We start from the raw sequence: 12,477 nt of genomic DNA, 5'->3' as shown, positions 1-12,477 counted from the left end.
GCTTGCGTTTATTGAGTGCTTGCTATGTGCCAAAGACCCTGCAACCCCTTTAACCCTCAGGACCTCCTAATGCACACCGACCCTTGCCTCCTCTGTTTGGAAAGTTGAGGGGGTCATTCCCCAACTTGAGCTGGCATAGTTAGTGAGTGGTGGACTTAAGGTTCAAGTCAGATCTGTCTGAGTTCAGGGTCTGCATTGTTAACCACTGCCTTACATTTGCTTGATACTGAAAAAGGACTCCATTGACCAATAGCTTAAAGCACATCATTGGCCAGGTATGTAATTCCCTATAACCTCAAGCGTAATGACAGCTGGCTTGAGCATAATAGCTGGCTTATTGAGCATTCAATGTAGGCAGGCGCAGTAGCAAAGCAAAGTGTTTCACATGTACTGCCTCATTTAAATTCTCACAATGGCCTTTTGAAGTTACTACTGTCATTATTATCATCATCTCCATTTTACAGAGGGGGGACTGAGACTAGGGCCACGCAACTATGCAAATAACGCATTTAAGCTGAAATAATTATAACAGTAATAACAATAATACAGTCGCTGACTTTGATGTAGCTCACACTAGTTGCCATGTACTACTGCAAGCACTTTACATTTATTAGCTTGAGCTCCATGATGTGTGTGCGTATGCTCAGTCATGTCCAAATCTTTGGGACCCCAAGGACCCGCCAGGCTCCTCTGTCCATGGAATTTTCCAGGCAAGAATACTGGGGTGGATTGCCATTTCAAACTCCAGGGGACCTTCCTGACCCAGGGATCGAACCTGTACCTCTTGCATCTCCTGCATTGGCAGGTGGATTCTGTACCACTGTGCCACACTGGAAGCCCATATTTCCTTGATAACCACCCTAAACTATAGGTGGAGAAACCAAGGCAGGTAAATGTTAGGTAACTTGCCCGACATTAAGTAGTTGGTTAATGCTGAGCAAGGATTTGAACCCAAGCAGCCTGGCTCCTGGCTCATGAATCTTAGAGATCCATGCGAAAATCAATCCTGCTATCAGAGGTGCGAGATTAGGTCCTTCTTGCCTTTGGGTCGCCATTAATTAGCCCAATGCCTAGAACACAGCTCAATGAATAAAGCTGAATAAATGAGTGAATGAATGCATTTGTAACTTTCCCCATCACCATACAACATACAAGGCATGTAGGACACGCTCAATAAACAGTATTAATAAAGTCAAAGAAATGGTACATGTCATGTCCCAAGTGCGTGTTCTTCCTTGTCAACAAAATTTGTCTTGTCATATTGCAATAGCTCAGGGGTCAGCAAACATTCTATAAAAGGCCATGCAGTCTCTATAGTAATTACTCAACTCTGCTAGCACAGAAGCAGCCATAGGCAATAGCTTAGACCAGCTAACTGCAGTGATGCACCCACCATTTCAACAGATTTCAATTCTAAACTTCAGTTATTCTACAAGGACAGGCTCAAGATTCTGTGAGAATCAGGTAATGTCGCTTATTTCTGAACCCAACTTTTATACCTGATCATCACTGAATATCCTCCAGGCAAAACAACTGGAGACTGACTTTGAAATCTAGTTCTCCGAGACAGACATGCACAGGAAACGTAGCTCTCATCACACCAGCGTCGGGGGGTTGGAGGTGGGAGAGCTGGGTATACTAGTGGTTAGGAATCAAAACTAGGTTCAGTTCTGGCTCTGATATGAGCCATGTAACCGTGGACGAATTACTTCTCCATGAGATTCAATTTCGCATCTGTACCATAGGGGTAATAATAATAGAACTTTCCATCTAAGGCTATTTGGAGTCAGAAATATAAGTGTTTGCTTAGCACACTAGCACATAGTAAGTATTCAGTAACCATGAGCCACTTATTATTCCCAAACAAATCTTGTGTCTTTTTTAAAAACAAAACTAAAAACTAATTCTCTAAAAACAAGCACGAATAAAGGACAGCAAAACTTCAGGGAAAGACATTCCAAACTGGTTTCCTACAGACACTTAGCAAGGCATTCTATGGGTCCCAAGGTGTCTGAAAACTCTCTCCTCTAGATCGGACTACTAGCAAGCCCCCAATCTCCCTTCTTAGCCCCATCTGCCCCAAAGCCTGCTTCTGTGTCCTTTTATCATTGTCTTTCTCGTGGGTGTCACAGCAATGCTGGAGAAATTCAGAGCGTTTCAGACATTTGCTGAGTTTAAGACATTCTTTCTCCCCTCCCACCCTCCCCCCTTCACTGCACACTCCAAAATTAAAGTCTCCAGGGAGCTCGGGCTCTTTAGCAAGGGGAGACCGCCAGAAAGCCCCATCACAGACCCGGAGGTGAATAATCTCAGCTCCATTCTTTTCCACCCCTGGATGGGGACAAAACTTTGTTTACAACACAAGCAGCAAGTCACAACTTGTTATGCCACATGACACCCTCTAAGCAGTGAGCCACTGCTTCCCTCTACTGTACCAGTCACACAAAAGGCCAGAGGGGCAGGAATCTGCCCGCTCGGCTTCTCTCCCCCTCCCTCTTCCCAACTAGGAAGGGCATTCAGACCTTTGCTGGGGAGACAAGTGTTTCTAGAACGCCGTGAAACTAAAGTTCCCATCCTTGCAAATAATACACACCCACAAAAGAAAACAATCTTCTTTGCAGCGAAACCCTTTCTGTGTCTCCTGCGGGGAGGTTTTCTCCCTGCGTGGAATTTCCATCAGCCCCAGTGTCGGTACCAATTTCAGGGACGCGGCAGAATTCTCTCCACCTCTCTGAATTTTCAGGAGCTGCCCATCAATGAAGACCAAAAGGTCTGTACTTACATCTTGTACCCCACAGGCCAAAACACACATACGTGTTCCTAGACCAACAACAACAATAACAACAACAACAACAAATTGTTTTGGAAACTACTAATACCTTAACCGCAAAGTTACTACAGGAAGGGGATGGGAGGCGAAGCAGTTGACCAGAAGGAACACAAGCCATTTTCGATCTCTGGCTTCCACACCGCCAAACACCAGGAATGAAACATCAGCTTTGGAGGAAGGGGTGGCCCCGGAACCTGCTTTTTTGGTGGAGCCTTGGGAGGGAGAGATCCAAAGGAGATGGGAATTCCAGCCCTCCAATCTAGCTTCTCCCTGCAAGAACGTCTTCAGAATCCAAATCAAGATCTTTCAACCGTACACTCAGAAACCCCCACTGTCTGTCCACTTGAACCAAACACGTCTAACAGGCAGGAATTTAGACTTGGCCGAGGTGAAGAGAACTGGTGGTTTTCACCCTGTTTTGGTGACCTTCAAGGGCTTATTTATGCACTTCAAGCTCATGACCTAATACATGTTGGTTTGGCTTCTTTTCTCATAATAGCAGCCTGTAAAAAGCTTTTGAGAATTCCCCATGTTTTCTTATTTTGGGTCAAGAAAATAAAATCGATATCTAAGTAACCTTAAAAAAAAAACAAAACTCAGCCTGCACAATCTAAAAATTTGGAATGTTTCCACTGGGACTGCAGCTATCTCTGAAAGCCTCAAGATCATCAGAGTAAGACCCACATTTGCCATTTTTAAGATGAGGTATTTGGTAACAGCATCTATGAGAATTAGCTAAGAGGGACTTTTTGACATAAGTCAAACAATGACATTTAAAACTCACGTTAAAGCAATTACCGTGTGGAATTTTTCCGTGTTTTTCCCATTTCTCAAACAGAAGTGTATATGTTTTCAACATAGTTTCTTGCTGTAATTTTCTTTCTTGGCAAACCCACATCTTAACCATGAAACCCAAAGTATGCACGCTACAGAAACAATAATGGTTGAAACAGACTCGGCCGTCTCTGGCATGATTTTTCTTAACAAAATTAAAACGTCTTTTGGCTAATATACTGTACATTTCAGTTATGAAAGACGATTCTTGGGAGATGAACAGTAAAGAAAGGGGAGTTGACAGATTCAGCTGATGCAAGACAAAAGTAAGACAGTAGTCTAACCCTCCAGTTCCTCATTCTTTGGGAGAAAAAAATGTCGATTTTAACATTTTTCCTTTAGCTCAGTTCACAGAGAGCCGACAATTCTCCTCCAAATGATTGTAAGTACAGAGGTGCAGATATGTTAATGCTGGGAATGCACAGATCTAAAAATCTAACTTTACTAGATCTTCAAAAGGAAACTAGAGGGGAAAAACCCAAACCATTGAAACCACATATGTTTTCATGTTATTGACACAATACTACGGATACTAAGAGACAAAATAATTTCTAGCCTCTTTCAAATCTTTGGTTCAAGTTTAAATATGTCTAAATAGGCATTATTAGGCAAAGACAATTGGCATGTGCACATTCTCAAAACTGGTGAGAAGTAAACCTGCTTCCTTGACTGCGTTCCTCTGAGCTCCTGCTGTAAATTTCTGCGTATATCTGAGAGCAGAGGCAGCCTTTGCAAAAACGTATAAGCAGTCACTGCTACACCCTAACTAGTATCATCAGATGGGCGATGACACGCAAGACAATGTCCTGCTTTCTGCAGATCTGGGTCTATGTGCAGAGACCCCTTCATCCATCCCTCCAGGCTCCATCCCAAAGTGGGGGCCCTCTCAGCCCTTGCCTGACCCTCAGGCTGCCTGTCCCAGATTCAGGCAACTGCCAAGCCTCCCTTAACCTTCAAAGTGGCAAAGATAAATCGCTCTGGTTACCTGACTCTTGGGACCACCTGTTCCAAATTATTCTTCGAACTCCAAATGTTTATATTCCAACCTCCAAACAACAACCCACCCATAGCGATCCAGCACCTTCCGGTAAACTGGATTTGGACAGCCTACCGTCACGTTTTCGGGCCCTGCCACTGCCGGTAAATTTATTGACTGTTTTTAGGAACTGAAATGCGTAGCGTTTATAGTATTGAAGGAACAAATCAAATTAGTCCTTGTAAATAAACTTTTTTTTTTCCTTTATAGACCACATACAACCTGCTAAATATCATGGTTCACCAAGGCCCAGATTTGTGTTTTCTAAACACTTAGTGTGCTTTTTTTATCATTTAGGACATTGGCAAAAAAAATCAGGGTACAGTCAGAAAATCATTGTGCTCAGGGCATTTAAAATCATCCAAAGTCAACATCTCTTTTCAAAGGAAAACGAGAGCAGAAATATCCTCGGAGGCAAGGTTTTCACAGCCCAGTCAGTAGAAGGCTAAAGGCCTAGATTCTGGCCCATGCACCCCTCAGCCTTGTCAGACATTTGACTTGTGACTCCGTTCCTTTGTTAACAAAGTTGGGAAAATTAATAATAGTAACAATACCTAACTCAAAATGTTGTCAGAGCAATCCTGAAAAATACATGTCAAGAGTTGATTTCAGGTCTGGCATACAAACGCTCGGTTATTTTCATCATCACTGTTAACTACAAGGACAGAAATTAAGCAGAGAGAAATGACAGAGGCATCGATAGCAAGTGAGCAAAAGAAAGAAAAAAAGCAGCCAAAAAAATAAAATTTAAAGCCTATGGCTTTCTTCGTCCTTTTCCCCTCCATCCACCTGGCCGGCACTCTCGTATCTTGAAATTGATTCTAAATCACACGCAACAAAGAACTAGTTCTGGCCCCTCTGATTCATTTCCACCAAGACAGTGGGTCTAAGACAGTCATTTCAAGTATTTGTCACCTGACTGAGGGGGGTTTATCCTCGGATTAGAAGAGGTGTTACTTAAACACCATTAGGCCAGTTACGATCTTCAAATAGGAAAATGAAGTATTGTCTCTGGCGAATTCTCTGCTAATTGTTTCCCTACCAGAGCCTTCTTTTTGTTTTATATGTTTGGGACTGTTTGAACAGCCACAAACGGTAGGGGGACAAAAAGCGGGCCCTTCGGAAAGCTGTTGTGATATAGGGGGTTGGGGGTCAGAGAGGAAGGTGAGGAGGGAGGGAGGCGTTGTGGGGCGGGGAATGAGTGGGTATGTGTGTTTTCTGTCAACAGGCCATGTCTTCTCAGCTCTGGGGTTAATTCTCTGTAAAGGGATTCCTTTTGAGCCGAGTCCACCGACTCCTTTTTCAGAGCAGCTAGCTAGGAAAAAAAGTTTCCCTCCACCAACAAAACTCAATCTTGGCAAGAGGCAGAAGGTTCAGCCTTCAGAGGTAACTGAATAACCAGCCACTTCATCTCCGCAAACCAACTCTTCCCCCCACAACCCCACCCTGCAGATAAGGAGAAACTACATCAGGAGAAAGAGGTAAAAAATCTTTAAGGGAAAAAGTTATCCTCTCCTGGAAGGAATTGACGTCAGGCCGAAGAACCCTGCATTTTATCTGTGCCTAGTGGAGAGAAAGCCTTCTGACCCAGTCTCCGTGCGCATGCGCGTGTGCACACACACACACACACACACACACACACACACACTCCAAAGCTCAACACTACACCTCAGACCTGTGGCCACTGCCTAATACTTATGGTTTTCCTTCTTCCGCAAGCATTTTTATGCTAAGGAGGCCTGTCCCCAAAGACAAAACTCAACCCCTGATGCAACCCACCTCCTTGGAGAAGAAGAGACACCGTGTGTGGTGTGCTTGGATATTGAGGGCCAGGCAAAAAAAAAAAAAAAAATCCAAACAAGATATTCCCACTTCCTTCATTTTTTCCTGACAGCCATGGTTCTTTCTGCAGAGAGAGAGGCATCTGTCATGAGCTGCCGGGAACCCCACTTATGCAGCATAACGGCCTGCGATTTTATTATACAAGGAGTTTATTGCTGGCCTAATTAGTTTCAAACTGGGCATTCCAGCTGAGGACACCTAAAAAACATCTGGTGGAAGGAGTAAGAATGAGTCCTCATTTTTTGGAGCTGGTTACGGTTGGCTTTCTGCATAAGTCTGGTCTCCTGCGCCTGACACAAGTTATCTTTGGAAAAGTAACTGAAAAAATAAGGAAACGGTTTCTTCTTTGTGGGAAAGGAGTCATCTTGTCCTGGGGGAACCAAAATCGTCTTAAAGTGGACATGCCTGAATTGCGGATACTTTTCCCCAAGCTGCCCAGGGTCTCTTCTCAGTAGCTCGCTCAACCTAATTCAAAATGTACTCAGCTGCACCACAAAGCATTTATTTTGTTTTTGGTCTGTTGTGTGTGTGTGTAGGACTGCTTTGCTCTCCCAACAGCAGCTAGCATTTTATCAATTTATCCGTCTGGAAAAAGGCTTGCGATCTCTTACAAGCAATTTAAAGCAGAAGTAATACCGCGTATTTGAAACAGCGTGTCTTGGATGTTTTTGCCAAATGGTAATCCTATAACAAGTCAACAAATCATATTTCTTTATGATGTGTTTAATACAACACAAAAGGCATGAAAAGAAGATTCTAAAACTCCAGGGCTGAAAACATCTGTTTTTCTAAATCTCAAAGTATTGGGACAATAACATTTTGTGGTATTATCTTAGCTATTTCATATTAGGAAAGATGTATATGTTTACAGAATATTCTCATACGTACAGTCACTACACTCAATAGGTGAGCTATTTTCAAGACAGGAAAAATGCCGAGACCTTTAAGGTAAAATAGTTTATCATATTGTGAACCTACAGTTACAAGACTGGAGCAACTAACTAGGTATGGGACACATGAAGTGCTTTTTTAAAAGGTCAGGTCCCTTCAGATCTAGCCGCATAGGTCGAAACTGCAAAATTTAGAATTTCCTCAAAAGGCAAGGAGATTTGGGATACAAACTGGAGTTTATGCTTAGTCTAAAGCAAGATTCATACTGTCCGCATTTGTGACATAAATTACTAATTAAGTTTTCCTAGTCTGAGTACGTCTAAATGCAAGGAAGTATAAAGTTTAAGGGGCTTAAAGTGATGGGGAGAGAAAGGTGGGAAAAAAATGAACCTTTCTTGGGTAAAGTTGCCTGAAGATTTTTTCACAATCATTTTAAAAAGGAGGTTCTCCTCTCCGGCCCCAACTCCCCCCCCTCCACCCCGCCGCCCCCCAAAGGACCATAGGCTGGTAAAGCGGCTACTAGCTCAGATTCTAGCAGTAGAAATTTCACTCAAGCAGGAAAGGGCTCGCGAAATGAACAGATTCGGCTTGAAATACAATTGTCCGCTGGTTATAATTTCCTTTGGAAGGGAGCGCCCTAACTCAAACCTAATTCAGCACTCAGATTCTCACTTGATGTTTGTAAATCATTCTGCTTCGCCTCTGCCTTGCCCACAACACCCAGCTCCGATGCTCACTCATTCCACTGCGCCCCGTAATTAAAAGGTACCTCCACCAGGGGTGATTTATATATACCTCAAGGTTATTTTTAAAAAAGTAATTCGAAAGATTACGTCGCATTTCGGGGGAAGAAAAGAAAAAAGGTATCCATAAAAGTCACAGTATCGGTCTTGCTTTTTAAAGAGCAAGCGTGCCTGCTGTCAACTCTTAGCCCCAGCGAAGCTTCGAAGCTTCGCTAAAGGGAAGTAGGAACCTTAAATCGTCAAAGCGCTTCCCTTTCATGCGGCTGAGAATTTCGCGTATTGAGGATTTGGGGATGCGAAAGTTTTTCCCAGTCAAGCTTTCCTAACATTTCTTAAGTGTATAACCTATTTGTTTGGGGACAGGAGATAGATTTAAGAGCCACCACGGCCGTTTAAACCCCAGGCTGCTCCGCTAAAAAAAAATAAAAAAATAAAAAAAAGGCAACAACCCCATTCAATTCTCCGCTTTGTCCCATTACAACAAACTCTCGCTTCCTTCTAAACATCCTTCTGATGTAAAGTTTTCTAAGTTTCAGCTCCAACTTCAGCTAGCGCCCGGACGCCGGTTCCGGTACAAAGCCCAGCGAGCTGGACCATAGCTGGCCGAGCGCAGATGGATTTTTTTTTTTTTTTTAAGAAATACAGCTAGAAAAAGGTTCAGGGGGCCATTCCAGCCCCATCCCTGGGATTCCAGCCTTTTGCTCCGTTACCCCATTACCAGCGCCCGAGGGTGTGAGCTTGGCTCCCGGCTCCAGGCGTCCGATGAGCGGATCGCCGCTCATCGCGAACCACCGGGGCCGTAAAACGAACCAAACGCGGAGGACCCCGGCGAGTCTGAGCGTCATGCACTTGTCCCGCGCGGGAGCGCACACTTCAGGGTCGTGGCCTTCCGGGCGCAAGGGGAAACTGAGGCCCTGAGACGGACTTTCCCGAGATCTGCGCGCTCTCCCCGCTGCCCTTGTGCCTGAGACACCCTGGGAGCCCCGGACGCCGCGACCCTGCCAGTGCGCCCTCGAGGGCCCCGACAGCTGCGGAGGCCCCGGCTGGCCGAGTACGAGAGAGAGGCTCCAGGCCAGGGTGTCCGGGTCAACACCAGCCCGGTGAATCCCCGCAGGCAGGCCCGGGCTGGGCGCCGCGGGCGGTACTCACCGCGCGCAGTGGAGAGGGCGCCCGGGCGCGGCGCGGTGCCGGCGGCCAGGCGGGCGCGGGTCGGACGCAGCCGGGCTGACTGCGGCGGGCACGTTGCTGCCTCTGCTGCCGCCACTGCCTCCGCCTCCTGGGCTGCCGCGGCCGTTGCCTGCGCGGGGAGGACCGGCCCCTTCCCCTCCCTCGGCCGGGCCCTCCCTCTGCCCCCGCCCGGGTCCCCGCGCCGCGACGTGGGCGCGTGGGGGCGCCGAGGCGCGGCGCCGGTCTCCGCGGGCGCGCACACCCCCGGCGGCTGGACGCGGGGCGCGGGGCTCCGGCCCTGCAGCTGCCTCGGCGCTGCCCTCGGCGCCTGCCGCCCAGCCGGACGCGCTCGCTCCAGCCGGTCCTAGAGGAGGCGAGGTCTCAGCCTCCTCCCCACCCACCGACACCCACACCTCCTCCTTCGGCAACCCAGGCGCGGCCCCCCCAACCCCCCCAGAAGAGAATGACTGCTTGGAAGGGACCTCAAGGGTGACACTGAATTCACTCATTCAGCCGCTTCTTCATTCATTCCACATCTGTGGAACATCTATGTGCCAGGTACAGCTCTTCGGAGATTCAGCTAGAACAAGTCAGACTAGTTTTGTTCCTTCCCGGAACTTAACTGGGAGACAGACCGTAAACAAACAATCAAGTAAAGAATCAAGACAGTTTCAGAAAATTATAATTATTATGGCGGAGGGGAAGTATGTGCTGGGGCAAGGGAACAGGAATCTTGGCTGCAGTAGTCAGGGAAGACCTCCCTGAGGAGGTGACGTCTGTATGATGAGAAAGTGCCATTTCTGATGATATCTGTGGGAGGAGAGTTCGAGGATCTCCTTTGACCTGTTTTACACGTAGGAGAAACTGAGGTCCCAAGAACTTAACTGGCTTACCTAAAGTCTGGTATAGTGTCCTCTACACATACCCTTAAATGAAGGCACCCACTGCATCCTCTCCTCTTTCAATCTTCCCCATAATAAACTGTCATGAACAGAGCCTATACAGCATTTTTCTTCCTCTCACCCACTTTCTAATGTTCAGGAAGCCCCTTTATAAGCACCCAGGCTGCTTCAGTCGGAAAGCAGTGTCAACCACTGCCATTTGTTAAGCTCAAGCAATCATATTTTTCTGGGATCAGGATGCCCAGATAAATGTGAATTATAGAAAAACAGAAATAACTTTTAGTATAAGTATGTCCTCTGCAATAGGTGACACATACTTTTACTAAAAATGTATTCACTTTTCTCTGAAATTTCAATTTAACTAGACCTATATTTTTATTTGCTATATCTGACCTCCCTACATCCATCCAGTTTTCAGGACATTTCCTTGGCTCCTCTGATCCCCCAAAGAGACCAGAAGGTAGATGCTGCTAGCATGCCTATTCTTTCTTTCTTTCTTTCTTTCTTTTAGTTTGGCTGCCCCTGGTCTTAGTCGTGGCATGAAGGATCTTCAATCTTTGTTGCACCATGTGGGATCTAGTTCCCTGATCAGGGATGGTACTGGGGCCCCCTGCATTGGGAGCTTGGAGACTTAACCGCTGAACCCACCAAGGAAGCCCCTAGCATGCCTGTTTTGCAAATGATCATCTAAGCTCAAAGAGAAGGCAGAAAATGTCTGAGTCAGGGTTGAAGTTCAGATCAAGCTGACTTCAAAGCACTTGCTCTCAAGATATAATATAGAGCCTGTAACTCCACCTGTGGGGTTACTGGGAAGACAGTGAAACTTAAACCCTTGGGTCCCTTTCTTGCTATGCCTCTTTGTAAGGCCCTGACAGAGACCTAGAAATGTATTCATGGGTCACCTGTTCATGTGAAATTTATGAAAGTTGTTTGCTTTTGATAGTTAGTGGCAAGCGGCAGAGCCCACCATCTCTCTCCACTCTCATTCCCCCTGGAGCACTTGACCTTGGGTAGGGTGTATGGGAGTGGCCACTGGCATTTCAGAGGTCCAGTGAAGGGGAAGAGGAGTTGGGAATTTGTGATCTTGGTGGTCTTCTTCAGCTTCTTAAACTATGCCTTTGTCGTGAGTTTTTTTTTTTTAATAATTTTATTTATTTTATTTTTGGCTCTGCTGGGCCTTTGCTGCTGCACAGACTTTTCTCTAGTTGTGGCAAGCAGGCGTTACTCTCCAGCTGCGGGGTGCAGGCTTCTCATTGCAGTGGCTTCTTCTGTTGCAGACCGTGGGCTTTAGGCCATGCAGACTTCAGTAGCTGTGGCATGTGGGCTCAGGAGTTGTGGCTACCGGGCTCCAGAGCACAGGCTCAACAGTCATGACACACAGGTTTAGTTTCTCTGCAGCCTGTGGGATCCTCCCGGATCAGGGATCGAACTCATGTCTCCTTCATTGTCAGGTGGATTCTTTACCACTGAGTCACCGGGGAAGCCCCTGTTGTGATTTCTTAATTCAAAGAAATTTCGTACCTAATTTCAGACTCATAATTTCGTATTCTTTATCTTAAGTAAGGCCCTCAAGTTGTATAAGCTGCAGGCCCCGCTCTACCAGGAGCCACCCCTGGTCAAAACTTACTCCATCCCTTTTCTGCTCCCCAAAATTCAGGCATGCAAATCTATTAATATTCACAGTGACAGGGTTATTCTCCTCCAGTGACAGGGCTGAGGTTAGATCTCCTGTTCCTGGATGAAGTTAACTCTTCTGCTTTCTAGCTGCAGGACGTATATGTGTACTTGGCCTTGACTTTCTCATGTCTAAAATGGAGATGGTGACTTACATGTGTTCAACTCTTTGCAACCCCACGGACTGTAGCCCATCAGGCTGCTCTGTCCAGGGGATTTTCCAGGCAAGAATACTGGAGTGGGTTGCCATTTCCTTCTCCAGGGGATCTTCCCCACCCAGGGATCGAACCTGGGTCTCCTACATTGCAGGTAGATTCTTTACCAAATTAGCCATCAGGGAAGCCCTGGAGAGAACAGTACCCATCTTGGGATGATTCACTGAGATCCTGTTCCTGAACCTGTGACTGTAGTTGGGCATGAGCATTGTTCTACATATATTGATATTACTGTACAAACTTTGCTTCCCATAGCATCTTTGCAAAAAGTTCTAAGTCATTATAGACTGAGCATCTTAATGCTCTCCAGAGGTATTTAATTCTGGGTCCACAAGCCTTCATA

At 46.1% G+C, this 12,477-nt stretch overlaps 1 protein-coding gene across 1 annotated transcript in view; it reads right to left on the bottom strand.

Moving 5' to 3' along the window:
- The window catches only part of EYA2 (EYA transcriptional coactivator and phosphatase 2), a 257,862-nt gene extending 248,176 nt beyond the window's left edge, over positions 1 to 9,686 (bottom strand). The window contains exon 1 of the mRNA XM_018057968.1: positions 9,326 to 9,686. The gene's annotated coding sequence lies outside the window, so the exon portion shown is untranslated. The remainder of the gene's footprint in view (positions 1 to 9,325) is intronic.

Source organism: Capra hircus, chromosome 13 (assembly GCF_001704415.2).
Source record: "Capra hircus breed San Clemente chromosome 13, ASM170441v1, whole genome shotgun sequence".
In the NCBI taxonomy this organism is placed as follows: Eukaryota; Metazoa; Chordata; class Mammalia; order Artiodactyla; family Bovidae; genus Capra; species Capra hircus.
The sequence above is the reverse complement of the archived record's forward strand: the minus strand, read 5'-3'. Positions and strand labels throughout refer to the sequence as shown.